Here is a 17564-nt window from a genome sequence, read left to right as displayed (position 1 = left end):
TCTCTGCCGGGGTTTTTAGTCAATAGTCTTAGTTTATTCTTTAAGAGAGAGGTCCGTGGAATTTTGTCAGGAAAGAAAAAAAAATTAAGATTTAACTTAAGATTACGTTCTGTGTGAACGTCAAATACACGTTATTTTCATAAAGGTATATGAGACTCAAGAAAGTAGACTAATTTTCAAAGTCTCATGATCTATACATATACTTGTAAATTTAATAAAAATAGTATATCGATAGGACATACCATGTGAATGTGAAACATACTAGTGTTTTTCATGACTGTCTTTCTTTACAGTCTTCGTGGCCTGGGCCATACTCCCCTTTGAACCTCAGTTTTGTGCTTTATGGTCCGGGGTTGGACTAGATGCTCCCTGAGTTTTCATTCACCTCTGGAAGTCATTGGTTCTGTGACATCAGATGTTCCGGAGAACTCTGAGCTCAAGGCACTCGTGGGAAGGTAGTGTGGTGTATGGGTTCAAGCCAGGGTGACAACTGTGTACCCCCTGGCATGGTACCCACCTGACTGAGACTCAGATTGTCCCCACGTCAAATAAGGACAACATTCTCTACAATCAGTAAGTAAAATCTGGTATATAGAGTGCTTGGTAAATGGTGGCCTGTCAATAATTTCTATCTTCCTTCTTTTCTTTCCTATTCTGTCTTGTTGCATATTGTCTAGCACAGTTTGAATGAATGAAATGATCCTATCTGTCATGCGCGTCATTCTATTAGAAGCGTTTAGTGAGCCCTTGTTACGTGCTGGGTGTCCTCCTGAGTGAGCCTGAGAATCCCAAGGTTAGAGACAGAGTCCTTGCTCATAAGCAGAGGGGGCCATAGACAGTAGGTAGGGAATTTTAACGGAGTCAGAATGAGATGAGTGGAGGAGAGGTGACCACCTACTCCAGATTGCAGTTGGGGCTTTGTCACTCGTAGGGTGATTTTTTTTGCACATGGTCCCATACATCAGTTCAGGTCGTCTCCTCAACCACCCTCTGAGCCTAGCGGGGCAGACATCATCACCTCCATTTTACAGATGGGGGAGCTGAAGAACTGAAGTTTTGGATCCTTTATAGCTGCGACTGATCAGATTTGTAAGATCCTTTAAAATCAAACTGGCTGCCATAAATGGCGTTTCCGTGAACACGTGCAGAGATTTGGACCAAGAAAGAAAGCTGTAGCAAAATCACTTAGTAACATCCAACTTATCAGGGTCTTTTTTCCAAGTGTTTTCCTCCAGGGTCCATCCATTCCATTCATCTATACGTTCATTCAACATTCATGTGCTGCTTTCCACACACAGGGTTAGGTGGTAGGGGTTCAAAGCTTGAACTCGGTAGCCCTTGCCTTTCACGAGTTCATGGTCTGGTGGGGAAGTACAGACACCCATGGTTCCCTGTGATTGTAGTGCAGCAGCGGATGCTGAGACAGTTAGAACGCAGAGAGAGAGAGAGAGAGAGAGAGAGAGGAACCCTGGACGGGGGGGGGGGGGGGGAGGGGGGGGAGGTGAGGTTTTCCGGAAGAGAAGACACTTGAATTTAGCTGAGTTTTCTGGGACAAATAACGAATCGCCTCTGTCGAAAGTGAGGGTGATGTGGCTAAGGCTTCAGGCGAAGAGAGGTGGGGAGAGATGAGAAAGCATGGCACATGGGGTCACCTGTCGACGGTGAGGAGAAACCACGGAGGGGGCGGGGCTGTGGTGAAGCAGGGACAGACACCATTAGATGGACACCCGTGTCCTTCCACAACCTGTTCAGGAACAAGAGCCCGGGCAGCCTCTGCGGTTCATGTGCAAGTTTAACTCACATGTCGCTAGTACCCTCTACCTTACCTGATTTTCTTACCACTTCTTCTCGAACCTATCTCGTTTGCTGCTTTTGGCGAGTCTGGTTTTATAGTCAACCTTAGCAGTTGGTTAGAGGCTGTTATTAGTATAACCAACCTTAAATAATTTGATTTTCAGGTTGGCTACGTCACAATATCTCCTGTGGGCTCGATGGTCAAACTACACATTTATTTAAAAATTGGTTTCTTCACGTTATATTTGAAAGCGGTGCTACTCACTCATCTGTAAAGCATTAGGCTCTGTGTATAAAAGTATCTCATTTGACTTTTATTCACAGAGTTCTAAGGGTAAGGTTTAGGTCCTGACAGATATATCAGTTTTCTATTAAGTCTATTGTCTTATTTTATTAGTTTTCTGTTTAAAGAAATATTTTTATAGAGAACAATATGTTTGAAGGAGAGGAGAGACTGTAATAAATTTGAAAGATGCTCTTCTCAGTAAATTTCCAGAGATTTGTGTTTATTTATTTATTTTAAATTTAGATAAAGGGTTTATCTTATTTTTTTTTTTACTTTTTTTCATGTTTATTTATTTATTTGAGAGAGAGAAAGAGAGAGAGAGAGAGAGAGAGAGAGAGACAGTGTGTGAGCAGGAGAGGGGCAGAGAGAGAGATGGAGGGAGAATCCCAAGCAGGCTCCATACTGTCAGTGCAGAGTCCAATGGGGGGCTCGAACCCACAAACCATGAGATCAGAACCTGAGCTGAAATCGAGAGCTGGATGCTTACCAATGGAGCCACCCAGGTGCCCCAAATTTAGACAAAGTATTTAGGCTAGTGTGGCCTGTGGTAAATGGGTATTGTTTGGGCTAAGGAAGGTTTCAAAGAATTGTCAACATTGAAAAGTCCAGAACCCTAGAAATTTCACATGAAATCTGGTTTCCTTCAAAAAAAAATGTGATGCCATGGACTCATAGGATAACAGTCTGTGGGGCGAAGGCACATTCATTCCCTGTTCCTTACAGTCCTGGGAGGCCATCTCATTCATGAAGCCTCCCTGCCTCCCTCTAACCACCCCCCCCCCCACCTTTGGCTTCATGATTGCAGCTCGGGCTTGGCATTTCCCAATTAAAAAAAATGAAACTTATATCCACACCAAAAATTACACACGGATGTTTACAGAAGCTTTGTTTATAAATGCTGAAACTTGGAAGCAACCAACTTGTCCTTCAGTAGTCCAAGGGTTAACCCATGGTGGATCCATACAATGGAATGCTATTCCACATTAACGGTGATGAACTATCAAGCTATGAGGAGACAAGGAGGGACCTTAAATGCATATTACCAAGTGAAAGAAGCCAATCCTTAAGGCTACATGCTGTATGATTCCAAGTATATGACATTCTGGAAAAGGCAAAACTCTGGAGAGAGTCAAAAGATCAGTGATTACCAGGCACTGGAGATTGGAAGGATGAATGTATCTGCAGAACACAGAAGATTTGTGGGGCAGTGAAAACACTCCATATGATACTATAATGACGGATACATATCATCACATATTTGTCCAAACCGATAGAATGTGCAACACCAAAAGCAAACCCAAATGTAAACTATAAACGCTGGGTGATAACGATGTGTCAACGTAGATGCATCAGCCGTAGCCAATGTACCACTCGGGTGGGGGATGTTGAAGTGGGGCAGGCTACGTGTTGGGGCAGGAGATATATGGAAATCTCTATACCTTCCTCTCAATTTTTCTGTGAACCTTGAAAAAATGTCTTCAAAAAAAAAAAAATAGAGGTAAATGCCAATCATCACATGCAAAACCCTTTCCGCTCAGAAGTTTTAAGAGAACACACGGGCCTAATAACGGACAGAGCTGTTACTTTGAGAGTCCGTCTAGCTTAGTGAAAAAGTCAATTTCTGGGTTAGTTTTATAGACTACTATGGAAGGAATGCAAGGGCACAGTCAGTGATGGGCTGAGTGTAACTTTTCGAATAAATGGTCCCCCGGAAGTTTTCCCCATGATCCCACTCCTTATCGTGACCCTCTCAAAACTGGTTTTTGGGTGTGAATATGCGAAATGTAAACATGGACCAGTAATTTTTCACGGGGGGGGGGGTGGAGCTGGTGTTTCTTGGCACCTAGTTTCCTGAGCTTGGTTGAAAGTGCTAAGTTTTTCCTGGTGTTAATTATTAATGTGACCTGTTTATGTACCAGTTATCCGGCTAACCATTAATATCTGTTTACTCATTGATGACCTTTGCAATTTCGTACCTCTCTCTTGGCTGTAAATGTCAACCTTTTTTTTTTTTCTTTTTTCGTATGTTCATGTTCCCTTCATATCTACCGGTTGCTTCCAGCAACTTCTTCACAGAGGAAAATAGCAGGAGGCAACATAAATGTAATCTTTACATACACGAAAGAAAAGACAAGAGCTTTTGATTGAAGAGGATTAAAGACACAGGGGTGCCTGGGTGGCTCAGTTAGTTATGTGTCGGACTTTGGTTTAGGTCGTGATCTCATGGTTCATGGGTTCGAGTCCCATGTCAGGCTCTGTGCTTGGCAGCTCAGAGCCCGGAGCCTGCTGCAGATTCTGTCTCCCTCTCTGTCTCTGCCCCTCCCCTGCTCATCCTCTGTCTCTCTCAGCCTCTCAGAAATAAATAAAAACGTTAGAAGAATTTTAAAAAGAGAGAGAATTAAGACGCAGAACTTTCCTTTTTGCAAATGCAAAGATCCCTGGCCTGGGGTGGGGGCGGTGAGGGTGGGGCAGAAATTCATAACAAAAAGAAGTTCTTTTGCCTCTGTGCTTTAGCAGAGAGAAAACCAAGGAAGGGACTCTCAACTGGTCCTGGGGAATGGAACCCAATTTTCTTTTCTTTCTTTTTTTTTTTTTTTTTTTCCAAAATGTCAGGATAGCTCTTGCACAGTCAAGCAAGCCTGCAGGATTTATCTCTAGTCCCCCAATCAGTCTACATTAACCCCAACAGTAGCGAGACATTACCATTCTGCTCACTTGTAAATGGCTAAAGCTGAGATTAAGCAATGCGGTTGGATTAGGGCTGCAAGGGTGACCTTAATTTTACCCATCATTGGAGCCTGTGTATATTTGACTCGTCTTAATTGCATTTACCTAATTTAAACAGACAATAGTGGCCCCAGAATTTTTTTTTTTACCCCCCAAATAATCAGAAAAGGAAGAAGAGCTATTTCTTAGAAATTAAGCCCAGAGCACTCTAGCTATGGCCACTGCTCGGTTAACAAAAGCAGCCGTTTCTTTTTCTTTTTCTTTTCTTTTCTTTCTTTCTTTCTTTTTTTTTTTCTTTTTTTTTTTTTTTTTTTTTTGCTTTGCTCCATTAACATACCAGCACAGGGAAGGACCCATTGAAATATTATTATCTTTGCATAACAATACAATTTGAAAGTCTCACGGTGCTTCTTTATTGAAATGTTTTAAAATATTAATATCATCCCGGCCATAAATAACCATTATGGCATTCATAGAGATTAAAGTTTTGAGATATGCCCTAGGTGTACATTCACATTTTCTCGTTCACTGAGTTCTAACTTCAGTAAAATTAGTTTTTTTAGATACAGCCCTGCACACTTGCTGTGACTGTCACTTCGTGTTGAATTTATCATCTAGAATTTAAGGCGGAAGACTGGGGAGCAATCTGTCACAAGCGATTGTGTTCGTAATCTTTGAGGGTTGGGATGGGGGCTGGGGAGAAGATAAGCATTCTAGAACGCCGCTCTCCAGCGCGGAGACCATTCATTGGGCTCCAGCCGCCGGGGCGGTGAGGGGATTTGCGTAGACTGTGTAATGCGTTTTCTTCAAGCCTGTCTCTGTCGGACGGTTGTGCTGAACTTCACGCACATAAATGCCGCTCAGGTTTTCTTGGCTAAATGATAACTCAGCTTGTCTTTCCCAGTGAGTTCCGGAATAAATAGATAGATGGGCTACACGTGGGGTGTTGTGACTTAGTTAGAGCCTCTAGTGTCCTCGAATAGACAAGCGGACTCGATCGTGGTGCCCGCACAGAACACAGACTTGCAAGGAAACGGGGGGAACCGCGGTTTTATGCTACGTCTACGATGACGTGAGTTGAAAAGCCGTTGGAAGTCAAGGTGAGGACTTGACTTCCTGTCATTCCCCTCCATCCGGGGGTGGGGGGGAGGTGGGGGATAAATGGTCCCCAAACACATCATTTCCCTTGGAGACGGAATGTGTCTTAGGGATTTTTGACATGATAGGGAAGTGGGACAGTTGAGTTCATTCTCCATCTCGTTGAACGGGTACATTTTGCGCTGGGAACTGAGCAGAGCATTTCCCCGAGACTGCTGTTCGGTGCTGTTGGTTGTCCCTCTGAGGTGCAAAGCAGGCATTTCTTCGCGACCTCTGGATTTTGGAAGCCGACTACTCTTAATAGCTTACCGATCTCCATCTGGGTATCAAACTCGGAGGCTTTGAACTTTGCCAGTCCGAATCCCACATTTACATTTCCTCTTTAGGTCACCTGGTCAACCAGCTTCATTGACACATGCAAATTTTCCCTCGCACATCTTATTCGAGGCAACACTGGAAATTTGGGTTTATGGAATGTGCCGGCAGCTCTGAGCCGTCTTGGCTTCCCCGCTGTTGGCTTGGTCCGGGGCCCACGATGATGTAAGCTCTGTGTAGCTCAAAACTCAGATTAACTGCTGGAGCAGGATCGGGAGTGGGCTTGAGCCCCAGGAGCCTTTCAGAAGGGTGAATGTGGAGTGGGGAGGTTCCTCGCCCACTGTGAGACAGAGGTTACTGTTGTTTGTGAAGTTGTGAATGGCTCCGGGCCATTAACTTCTGCAGGAAACCCGTGCTCCTTCTCACCCTGAGGTCTCCTTAGGGGCTCTGGCCCTGGGCCCCCCCAGGTGGATCCTGGCATTATCCTATGTATAGCACTCACCACCTTGCACTGGAAGGGCCCCCTCATAGGTCTCTGTTCCAATGAGATCCTGGCTGGCTTGAGGGCCGGGACTCCTCAGCGCCCAGCGCAATGTCTGACATTCAAGGATGCTCAACATCTGGGCAGATGTGGGACTGAGCAGGACTAGCCGGTGGAATGATAATAATAATTAATAATAACCTTCTGCTTCCTGCCCCGTTCCTCCACGATGAGAACTGCTGAGCTAGGTGATTTCTTTGTCTTGATCTTACAGGTGAGAGCCAGGCTCGGCGCGGTTAAATAACGTACACGGACGGGGTAACCGGAGGGGACGAGGGCGAGTTATGGACGCCCTCAACTTGACTCTATGTTCTGACCGAGTGTGCTGCTGCTTGATCTTAATGAAGACCGTATTTCCATTGTCGGAATGCAGTTCGGCAGGAGCCACAGAGCCATTGATGCCCGGGCCCTTTGTGGAAAAACAAGTGGGTCCGCTCTCCCAGGACTTTCCTTGGCCTCCCCGCTTCCCGTGGCACGCAGATTATCTCCTAGTTTCAGCTTCAGTGTTGTTGTTTTGTGGTCTGCGCAGCATTTCAGTCTTCACATTCCGCGATGCGTTGGGGGCCTTTTTCGTGGTTGCTTGTTGTTTTGGTGGTGGCCTCTTTTAGTATTTTTACCCGAATTAGGCCCCTGGCCTCACCATGTCCAGCTGTGTGATTTTGGATACATTGCTTGACCTCTCTGTGCATCAGCCAGCTTCCCCATCTGCGTCTTGGGGAGCAACAAGCTCTCACGCTTGTGAAGATCCCGGAACAGTCTGAGAGGGCCACAGGCGTTGTGTCCTTTCACTCTGTCCCTCTCTCCTCTGGTCGCCGCCGTCCTGGCCTGCACGAGCGTCCTTATTTCTTTCTTTGTTGGTTTGTTTTTTATGTTTATTTGTTTTTGAGAGAGAGAGAGAGAGGCAGAGAGAGAGAGGGGAGCAGAGGATCTGAAGCAGGCTCTGTGCTGTCAGCAGAGAGCCTGACGCGGGGCTCGAACTCACCCACGTCGAGATCATGACCTGAGTCCAAGTTGGAGGCTTAACTGACCGAGCCACCCAGGTGCCCCATGGGCTTCCTACTGCTGTGGCTCTGCTACCCATGGACACGCTGAGTGAAGGGAACAGTTGGTGGAATGTTTGCTGAGCCTCTCGGCCTGTTCCTAGTGGCTAGTTATCGAGACATGACTTAAAGCCACCCTCTTTGTGGTCTAGCTGCTTCCCCGGGGTGGGGGACGGCTGTAGATGGGGGCCACAGTCTTGCTAGGAGCCTGGTCTTCTCCCCTTCCCTCCCCTCCCTTTCTCTCTCTCTCTCTCTCTCTCTCTCTCTCTCCATTCACAGTTCCTGGCCTTTCCCTCTCTTCCTCTTGGCTGGCACAATCTCCCTCCAGAGCGTGCGGCTCTGGGGAAACAAAAGCCAGGTGCCTTCCCTTTGTCCTCTCAACATGGACCTCCCCCGAGGCAGGGGCACAGAGGGCCCTGGCTTCCTCTGTAGAGCAGAGAGCCGGCAAAGGCCGAGATAGGAGCACAAATTAATATATCAGTAAATTATCCTGCCATGCTGACCTACTCTCTAATCGGGAGGACAGTGAAAACACGGGGAGGATGCCAGAAAAGAATCCGGAGGAGGAGAGGACCTTTGGGAGTCTTCAAAGTCTGAACTCTTCCCCTGAGATTTCACGGAGCGTGTGTGTATGGGGGGGCAGTGCCCGCTGCCAGGGGAGTGACAGGCAGAGAGGTGAGGCAGAAGGAAACGGAGAATAAAAGGGACCTACGACAGAGAAGGCAGGGCAGAAAAGGCAGGTAATGACAAATAACTGAGAGGCACGCGTCACTGAGAGCTTACCATGTGCTAGGCACGGCCTGTGGCCTCTGACTGTGCCCTCAGCATCACAGCCACCTGCCCTACTAGACACGGTCGCTGCTACCCCCATTTGAAAGATGAGAAAACTGAGGAAATAAAGCCTAGCGGACGTTCTCAATTTCCCACATCTAGCAAGTGATGGGGCCAGCTCTTCGGCCAGAGAATCTGAGGCTCACGTAACCCCTCTCCCGTCGGGCTCCCCATTGACAACCCTTGTTCTGATAAAACAGTGGTGCCAGAAGTGAATTTCATCTCAGCTGGCGAATTTGGTGGTGGTAAGGGGGGCCTGAGCACATACCCGTTAGACCAAGAAGAAATTAAGACAGTAAAAGAAAATGAGGCTCTACTCCCAAGACTTCAATAAGAATGGAAGTTCCCAAGTGAAAGAATAAAGCAATCACATTCTATAACCAATGAAGAGGTTCTAGAAACATGGCCTCATTGGCCCTACCCAACCCTGTCAGGTAGATCAGACCCGAGAATTAGAGACATTAGAGAGGATGGACATTATATAGGTCCATTTTATAGATGTGGAAACGGAGGCCGAGAGAAATTGAATAAGAGGCAGATTTCAAGACTGAACACGGGTCAGTCAGTTTGTAGTTCGATGCCGACGGGTGGGTGGGCGCTATCTGTCAAGGTGACGGCCCAGGGAAGGGGAGGAATAGAATATCCGTTGACCCTGTGCAGGCTGCTGGGCTCACTCTGGAGAAATCCATGTTCAGGGCCAGATGACGGGGATTGTACAGTGGAAGGAAAGGGAGAGTTTTAGGGGGTGTCCATTTCAAGCTTTCGAATCAGCAGAAGAGGAGAGAGCGTGGAGATTCAGGATATGAAATAAACGTCGCAGAGGAGAGCAAAAGCAGAAAAAAGAAAAACGGGTGCAAAACCACTAGGCGAAGAGGAAATACAGGAGGCACCGAAAAGTGGCTTCTGCGCGTAAAATGTTGGCATGCGGTTTGGAGAAGAAACAGAGGGTGAAACAAACTAGGGAGTGCCAAGGGAAGGAAGCGGAGAGGAAAGCGATCATGTGGACGATTTAGAAGGTGTTCTCAGAAGCTAGAAACGGTGCCTGGAATTGGTTCGAAACAGATTTTTGTGCAAAGGGAATTATCAAGCGTGGGGGCAGGAGAGGAAACACCTGTGTAAAGAAGCGTGTGAGAGAATCAGAGCCACGCCTAGACCAGAAGATGCGGGCAGACCGATGGACATCATTATGATGAGAACAGAGAATTGCATCACTAGGTTTCGGCCAAATATGAGAAAAAAAAAAAAAGGCGTGGAGTGGGAAAACAAAACAAAACAAAAAAAACAACAACCCCCAAACCAAAAACCAAACACCAAAAAAAAAAAAAAAAACAAAAAACACCCCACAATAAAACCCAATGTTCTTTCTGTTCAGAAATGGCTAGAATCATCATAGAAATGTTTCAGCCTTAACTACTAGGCCAACATTTCCTGAATGTGTCTGTAATAGCCCCTCCCCTTTTTAAATTCTATTTTTTTTTTTAACATTTATTTATTTTTGAGACAGAGAGAGACAGAGCATGAACGAGGGAGGGTCAGAGAGAGAGGGAGACACAGAATCTGAAACAGGCTCCAGGTTCTGAGCAGTCAGCACAGAGCCCGACGCGGGGCTCGAACTCACATACCACGAGATCGTGACCTGAGCCGAAGTTGGACGCTTAACCGACTGAGCCACCTAGGCGCCCCTTAAATTCTATTTTTTAAAGATCCTCTTTAATATCTTATGGAACTATTCTTTTTCTTTAAATTTTTTTTAATGTTTTATTTCTTTTTGAGACAGAGAGAGACAGCATGAGCGGGGGAGGAGCAGAGAGAGAGGGAGACACAGAATCTGAAGCAGGCTCCGGGCTCTGAGCTGTCGGCACAGGGCCCGATGCGGGGCTTGAACCCACGAGCCGTGAGATCATGACCTGAGCCGAAGTCTGATGCTTAACCGACTGAGCTACCCAGGCGCCCCTATTTATTTATTTTGAGAGAGGAAGAGACAGAATCCCAAGCAGGCTCTGTGCTGTCAGCACGGAGCCTGATACGGAGATCTGTCTCATGAGCCCTGAGAACATGACCTGAGCCAAAATCAAGAGGCAGACACTCAACCGACTGAGCCACCCAGGCGCCCGTCTTTTATTGGTAGTATTAACATACATTAACATAGGCCTCTTTTGCCCGTAAATTCATCCTTCCAAATTATAGTCTGTTTTGAGTTTCCCATGGTGGGTAATAATTCTTCCCACTTTTGCTGTTTTCACGGTGCCTGTCTACGTGTGACATCTGGTCAGGTAGGAGCCGGAAATCCAGACTTGTTAGCATTTTCCCAATATCCGTATCACAGGACTGTGGGTGTTGGCTTTCGGGACTCTTCCAGGAGTAAGTACGGAGGCCTGGTGCCCTGAGGTTCCCACAGCTATTTGACCGCCCTCAGGATTTTTCTTGCTTGCTTCCTTGATTCTTAGCTTCCATTCAGAAAGCAGACTTTTCCGGCTAATTGACCTCTAAACAGTCGAAGCATGCTTGTGTTATTGCTGCTAATATTGGCTTTGCACAAAAGCAACAGAATCAGCCCGCAGATTACACACTGCAGAGGTCCTTTAAGGAAACAGTGGATCCAGAGATTAGGCTGCGTATTTTTGAGGACTTTTTAAAATTTGTATCACGCACACATGCTCATCTGGTATCTCTAACAGTGGCGAGCCTATCGTTTGTCGGGTGACAGCGGACCGTGGTGTGAGAAACACATATGCCGACCTACTGGCAAGGTGCAGGAGGCCAGGAACCCGGCCACGATCAAAGACTTTCTTTCTACAACTCCACGAGGCCAGAGCGCAAGCCCGCTTGTGGCCTCTCCGCTGTTTTCCCCAAGTGAATTTGACGGAGACGTCGCACGGGGGAGGTTTCGGCGCCTTTCATTTTCGGCATCTTTGTGTAATAAACTACAGACCCAGAATTTAAACGATGCAGAAGTTAAGGGGGGCCTCTTGCTGCGAGGTGAACGTAGTAGAAGTTTGAAGTTTGAAGTTTTGAAGTTTGAAGACGTTCCCATCACCAGCCCCAACAGTTATATCCCAGACGCTTCTTTGGGTGAAACTAAGCAAGGACGCTTAAACCCAGACAGTTGCTTGGAAGGACGACACAAGTTAACACTAAAATGACTGCCAGGTGAGGGGACGTCATAGTGTCACTTCGCTCTACACTTGAAGCACTTTGGTTCACACCAGACATGACTTTTACCCCTCCCCCACCTCCATATCTGATCATGAAAATTTTCTTTGGAAAAAGAGAATTTACCATGAAAGGTTTTGAACCGCGGAAGCTGAAAGAAGTCGACAGTGAACACCCATGTGCCCGCCACCCAGGTTCCACACTGCACATTTGACTCATGTTGCTCTGTCCCGTACCTCGTCATCTGTCTGTTCTTCTGTCCGACCGTGCGATCGCGTTGATGTTTGCGCGTTGACTTGGGGACACGTTTCAAAATACGTGGCGGGCGTTGATACCCTTCCCCCCCCCCAACCTTCCAGCATGCAGAGCATTAAGTAGAGTTCAACATTCGTTGACAATATTTTGGGGGGGGGTGGTGACAGATACAGTGTCAGGTACAAGTTGTAAGCCGCTCTTTAGATTTAGTGTGACAAGTGTCTACAACTGTGTGATCCAAATGACTGTCAAACTCTGGAATATTTCCATTGTCCCAGAGAGTTCCTTTATGCCCATCCCAACCAATCCCTTCCTGTTCTCCCATAGACAACCCTGGTTCTCGTGTTCATTTGTTTCTTTTTTTCTCCCCGCCATAGATTAGTTTTGCCTGCTTTAGAATTTCACGTATACACCATCATATCATAAGAACTCTTTAGGTAAGGTTTTGTCACTCAGCGTAAAGATTTGGAGATTAATCCTTGCCACTGGGTATCTGGTTAGTGTATTCCTTTTCGTTGTTGAGACCTATTCCTTTGTGGGATTGTAGCACTGGGTGCCACTTAAAGAAGGATAAAATACATGGTACCAAAGAAATTCCAGGGAATAGCTTGCAAGATAAGGAGAGGTTGGAGGAGGGAAGGGGATTTGAAATAGTCACCATAGAAAAAGAGCACATTTAAGAACGGGCATGAGAACTGCCTTCAGATATCTAACATAGGGGTCAGCAAATGTTATTGGTAATGAGTCAGATAGTAAATATTTAAAAAAAATTTTTTTTAACGTTTTATTTCTTTTTGAGACAGAGAGACACAGAGCATGAGCGGGGAAGGGGCAGAGAGAGAGCGAGACACAGAATCCGAAGCAGGCTCCAGGCTCCGAGCTGTCAGCCCAGAGCCCGACGCGGGGCTGGAACTCATGAACCGAGAGATCATGACCTGAGCCGAAGTTGGACGCTCAACCAACTGAGCCACCCGGGTGCCCCATATAGTAAATATTTTATGATTTGCTGGGCCATAGAGTTTTTTGTTGCAACTACTTTTTTTTTTAACACTTATTTATTTTTGAAAGAGAGAGAGAGTGAGAGAGAGAGAGAGACAGAACGCACATGTGCATGCAGGTGGGAGAGGGGCAGAGACAGGGAGACAAAGGATCCAAAACAGGCTCTGTGCTGTGAGTGAAGAGCCCTATGTGGGGCTCGAACTCACGAACGATGAGATCATGACCTGAGGCGAAATCAAGAGTCCGCAGCTTCACCAACTGAGCCACTGGTTTTTTGCTGCAACTACTTAATTCTGACCTTGCAGTAGAGTGAAAGCAGTCACAGTGTGTAAATGAAGAAGCACGGCTGTGTTCCAATAAAACTTTATTTGTGGCTACTGACATTTGAATTTCATGTATTTTCATGTGTCATGAAATATTATTCTCTTTTTGATTGTTTTTTTCAACAACAGGAGCACTTGAAATCCATTCTGAGCTCATGGCCCATACAAAATCAGACCATAGTTTGCAAACCCCTGATCTCAAGGACTGTCAAACTGGAGAAGGAATAATTATTGCTCTGTTTAAAGCTAGTGGGCAATACGAAGATTGAAAGAGGCAGCTTTGGCTCAGAGAACTAAAGATCTTTCTATTAAGTAGTGTTGAAATATACTCCATGTCCTTACCCTGCCTCTCTCCACTGTCCCCACTGGTGCCATAGGGCTAGAGGGACAGGATCCAGAACTAGACTTTTCTTTCAATTCCCCAGCTCCTCTCTGTCCAGCTGTGTGACCTCGTGCAAGTTATTTAACCCCTGTCTGTTTCCACCGACTCCTGCATAACGTGAGAGCCATTACAATGATTCAGGAAGTTAGTATATACAACATCCTAAAAACAGTGCTGATTTGTAGTCAGTACTCAAGGTACTTAGTCCAGTGTTTGTCACGTGGCATGTATGAAATAAGTGTCATTATCATAATAATGATCATCATTACATTGTTCTTGCTATTACCACTGAGATGCTGGATAGGCATGTATGAGAATTTTGTTAAAGGAATTCCTACTTTTCATGGTAGGCTGAGCTAATAGATGCTTAGATGCTTTCCAGTTCCAACAATCAGTGTTCTCTTTATTTAGTGCCTGAGGCCTCAACCCTGGGACTCAAGTGCTGTTGAAATCCGAGACGAAACAGCACAATATTTTAATCATTAATGTTAGCTAGCCTACTCCATGAGGGAAAAGAGAGTTTTGTTTTTACTTGATCTTTCCTGATCTTGGATCTTGGGCTTACTCACCACAAAGACTTGCGTGGAGGTGGACTGGTAGTGGTGTTGCTTTAATGTTTTTCTTCGTAGGAGACACTGAGAGGAGAGATCTTTGCTTTGTGATGGGGAATGAGTGACATCAAAAGCATTAAGCAAGGGCATGATTCTTCCCGTGAGCTGTACTCACCTATTAGGCAACGCTGAAGAACTGGACCGCTGTGGGGGGTGATGGGAGATCGGGTCTGGGTCTCATGGACGTTGTGGGACTGTGCCCTGAGCCGCCATGATTGCTGCTGCCTGTCAGGAGACCAACAAAGGTAGAGTTAGCTACAGCGGACGTCCATTGGCACTTGCCCGTCTCCCCGTTGTAACTCTCGTCCGACATTGTTGTCTTTGTTTACTTGGTCTCTGACATTTGTGTTTCTAAGCCTGTTTATCTTTACTGGTATCTGATTACCTCGCCTTGTTTTTCTCCATTTCTGGCTGGAATGACAGGCCCCATGTCTAGGAGTCGTAAGCACAATACACGGTCACAAAAAGAGCACCAGAAGAGACCCGGGGGACCACTTGGGGCAACATATTCACTTTCTAGATGAGAAAACCAAGGCTCAGATAAAAATAGAACCTCATGAGATCCTCATGGCTTCCAGGCCAGTGCTCTTTTCTAAAAAAAGAAAAAAAAATTTAATGTTTATTTAGTTTTGAGATGGAGGGAGACAGAGTGTGGGGAGGGGGAGGTGCACAGAGAGAGACACACACACAGAATCTGAGACAGGCTCCAGGCTCTGAGCTGTCAGCACAGAGCCCGATGCGGGGCTCGAACCCATGAACCGTGAGATCATGACCTGAGCCGCAATCGGACGCTCAACTGACTGAGCCATCCAGGCACCCCCTAAAAAAATTTTTTTTTAACGTTTATTTATTGAGAGACAGAGAGACACAGAGAGTGAGAAGGGGAGGGGCAGAGAGAGGGAGAGACCCAGAATCTGAGGCAGGCTCCAGGCTCTGAGCTGTCAGCACAGAGCCCGATGTGGGGCTCAAACCCATGACCTGTGAGATCATGACCTGAGCTGAAGTCAGTTGCCCAACCAACTGAGCCACCCAGGCGCCCCAACCAGTGCTCTCTTCATTACGCCATGTTGATCTTTGTCTATAAGCATCATCCGGTATGGAAATGGGTTTGGAGGCATGAGCCCCACATTCACGCCTGAAATGCAAAATTTTTTGCGCTATTTCCACATAAGAACATGCTAGAACTGGAATGATAGCCTCCATTATATTGAACATTCACAGATGACATTAATCAATAGTATATATTAAAGCCTAACCCATTTTTAAAACCTTGTTTGGGGATGTCTTTATTCTTACATATATTGGAATCCCAGAATGTGACGTTGGTCTCAACCTTTCTGTAACTCCAAAAGCCTGGTGGGAAAGAAAGGAGGCGACGACCCCAGCCAACCTCAAGAAGTTAAGGTGGAAGTGAAATGCAGAGCTTTCTGGTGAGTGACCCTTGCAGCCCTTTGACAACACTAGGAATGGGGATATCCCCTCCTTACCTCTCCTATTTCCACATCACTTAATAAAAACCTCCCATCATCCCATGTATTTTTTGAAGAACAGACGAATTTGAATTGACTCTTACTACTTTCCCCCTTGACCACCCAAACGGTTCACAGCACTGGAAGTTCCAAGGTTGCACAAAAACAATGCCATAAGGGTTATTTATTTTAGGAGTAAAGCTGGTTGCCTCCTAACTGATTTTCTGAACTTTTTGGAGTTAGCAACTATGGCTTTCTATGCAAAGGAATTCTGCTTTTTATAATATCATGGAAAATGACACACGGACGTGAATTACATTGATGAGGGACCCGAATTCCCTTTTAAAAACATAGTATATCTATAAAATTGGAAAGCCATCTTATCCCCTTCTAGAATGTACCTATGCTAATGCCTTACTCATTTACAGAAAAAGTCCCTTATGAGGAGAATAAAGAATTCTGCTGCCAAACAAGTTGAAGAGATAGAATTTGTTTATCACGGTGGAGGCTTCAAGATCACACATCTCCATTAGAGGTATTCAGTGCAGGGTCACTGAAGGGTCTGCAAAAGACAGCCAATTAGACGTCTGTTTTTCCTTTCAAAGTCCCGTCTGTTTCCTTCACTCTCTTCAGAACACCTTTAAGTAGACATATGTATCTCGAGGTCAAAGTAAAAACAAAACAAAACAAAAAAGTAAAAAAAGAAAAGGGAAAGACACAGAATAATGAAGGTTTTCTTTTATCGTCCAACAGTCACGTGCGTCTTAAATACCCACCATTATCAAGAGAAAAATTAAGCCAAGTGTCTGATAAGAAGATGTGCTACACAGTCCAACAATCTTCCGTGTTGTCAAGACGTCAGACGCAGGCAGCAAAAACAACTGAATGAAATAATTGAATTCCCACCATGGACGAAAGAGGGCTTCGAAGTTGGAGCAAAAGTATTTGTGGAGTGCGGGGAGAACCCAGAGCTTCTGGTATTTACGGGCGCGGGGGTTGGGGTGGGGAGTGGGGAGAAAAACAACTGGCCTATCTTTCAGAGCAGGAATGCATGGTTAAATTGGCCCCGTTTGTCCTTAGCAACCTGAACTCAGAGGCCACATTTTTTCCTCTCTAAGAAGCAAGTGGGAACTTGCAAAGTATGTAGCATGTCGTGAAAAGGGAGCAGTGAACTTTGCTCAGGTCTGCAGCCAGCACTGAAATCTGAACCTTCAGAGGGTTTAGGACCGGTGGATTCCCTGCCCCCCTTCCTTTGGAATCCCTGGATATCCAGTGCCTTTACGAAATACCTTGGTCTGGAAGCAGAGGAGTCCTGACTCCTAACTAAAAGAAAACCTGATCTAAGTATTTTCGATGGCATTCAAGAGGAAGTACTAAAAGCAAAAACCAAACGTGAGATCCAACTTTCTAATGACCATATTTCGCCTTGTGTTCTATAGCCGGCGGAACATGTAGAGAGATTTCTTCTGGGCATTCATTTTGAAACTAGCTTTCAAAATTTTTTTAAAGATTCCCTGTGGCGAGATTATCACCGGTTGGAAAGATTTCCCTTATTATTAAGTGAGGGAGAAAAAGATCTTGAAAAGTCCCTGCATTCAGGCTGCTTCCAGCACGAATCTGTTCACAACAGCAAGTTACTTGGTAACTTGAGCCATGTTCGTTCTTGAAATTCTTTCACATAATTGAAGATTAATTTGATTCCCTAGATTGTTGAGGGTTGTTGACAGTGGGGGGCTGGGG

At 45.7% G+C, this 17564-nt stretch overlaps 1 long non-coding RNA gene across 1 annotated transcript; it reads left to right on the top strand.

The window, feature by feature from the left end:
• The first annotated feature begins 379 nt into the window (after positions 1–379).
• LOC131516101 (uncharacterized) lies at positions 380–16804 on the top strand. The gene is made up of 4 exons (XR_009263872.1): positions 380–573; positions 15669–15785; positions 16253–16359; positions 16578–16804. It is a non-coding gene; the product is annotated as an uncharacterized LOC131516101 (long non-coding RNA).
• The last annotated feature ends 760 nt before the right edge of the window (positions 16805–17564 follow it).

The sequence above is a fragment of the Neofelis nebulosa genome, chromosome 7 (genome assembly GCF_028018385.1).
Source record: "Neofelis nebulosa isolate mNeoNeb1 chromosome 7, mNeoNeb1.pri, whole genome shotgun sequence".
In the NCBI taxonomy this organism is placed as follows: Eukaryota; Metazoa; Chordata; class Mammalia; order Carnivora; family Felidae; genus Neofelis; species Neofelis nebulosa.
Note: the sequence above shows the minus strand (reverse complement) of the source record. Positions and strands in the feature narration are given on the sequence as shown.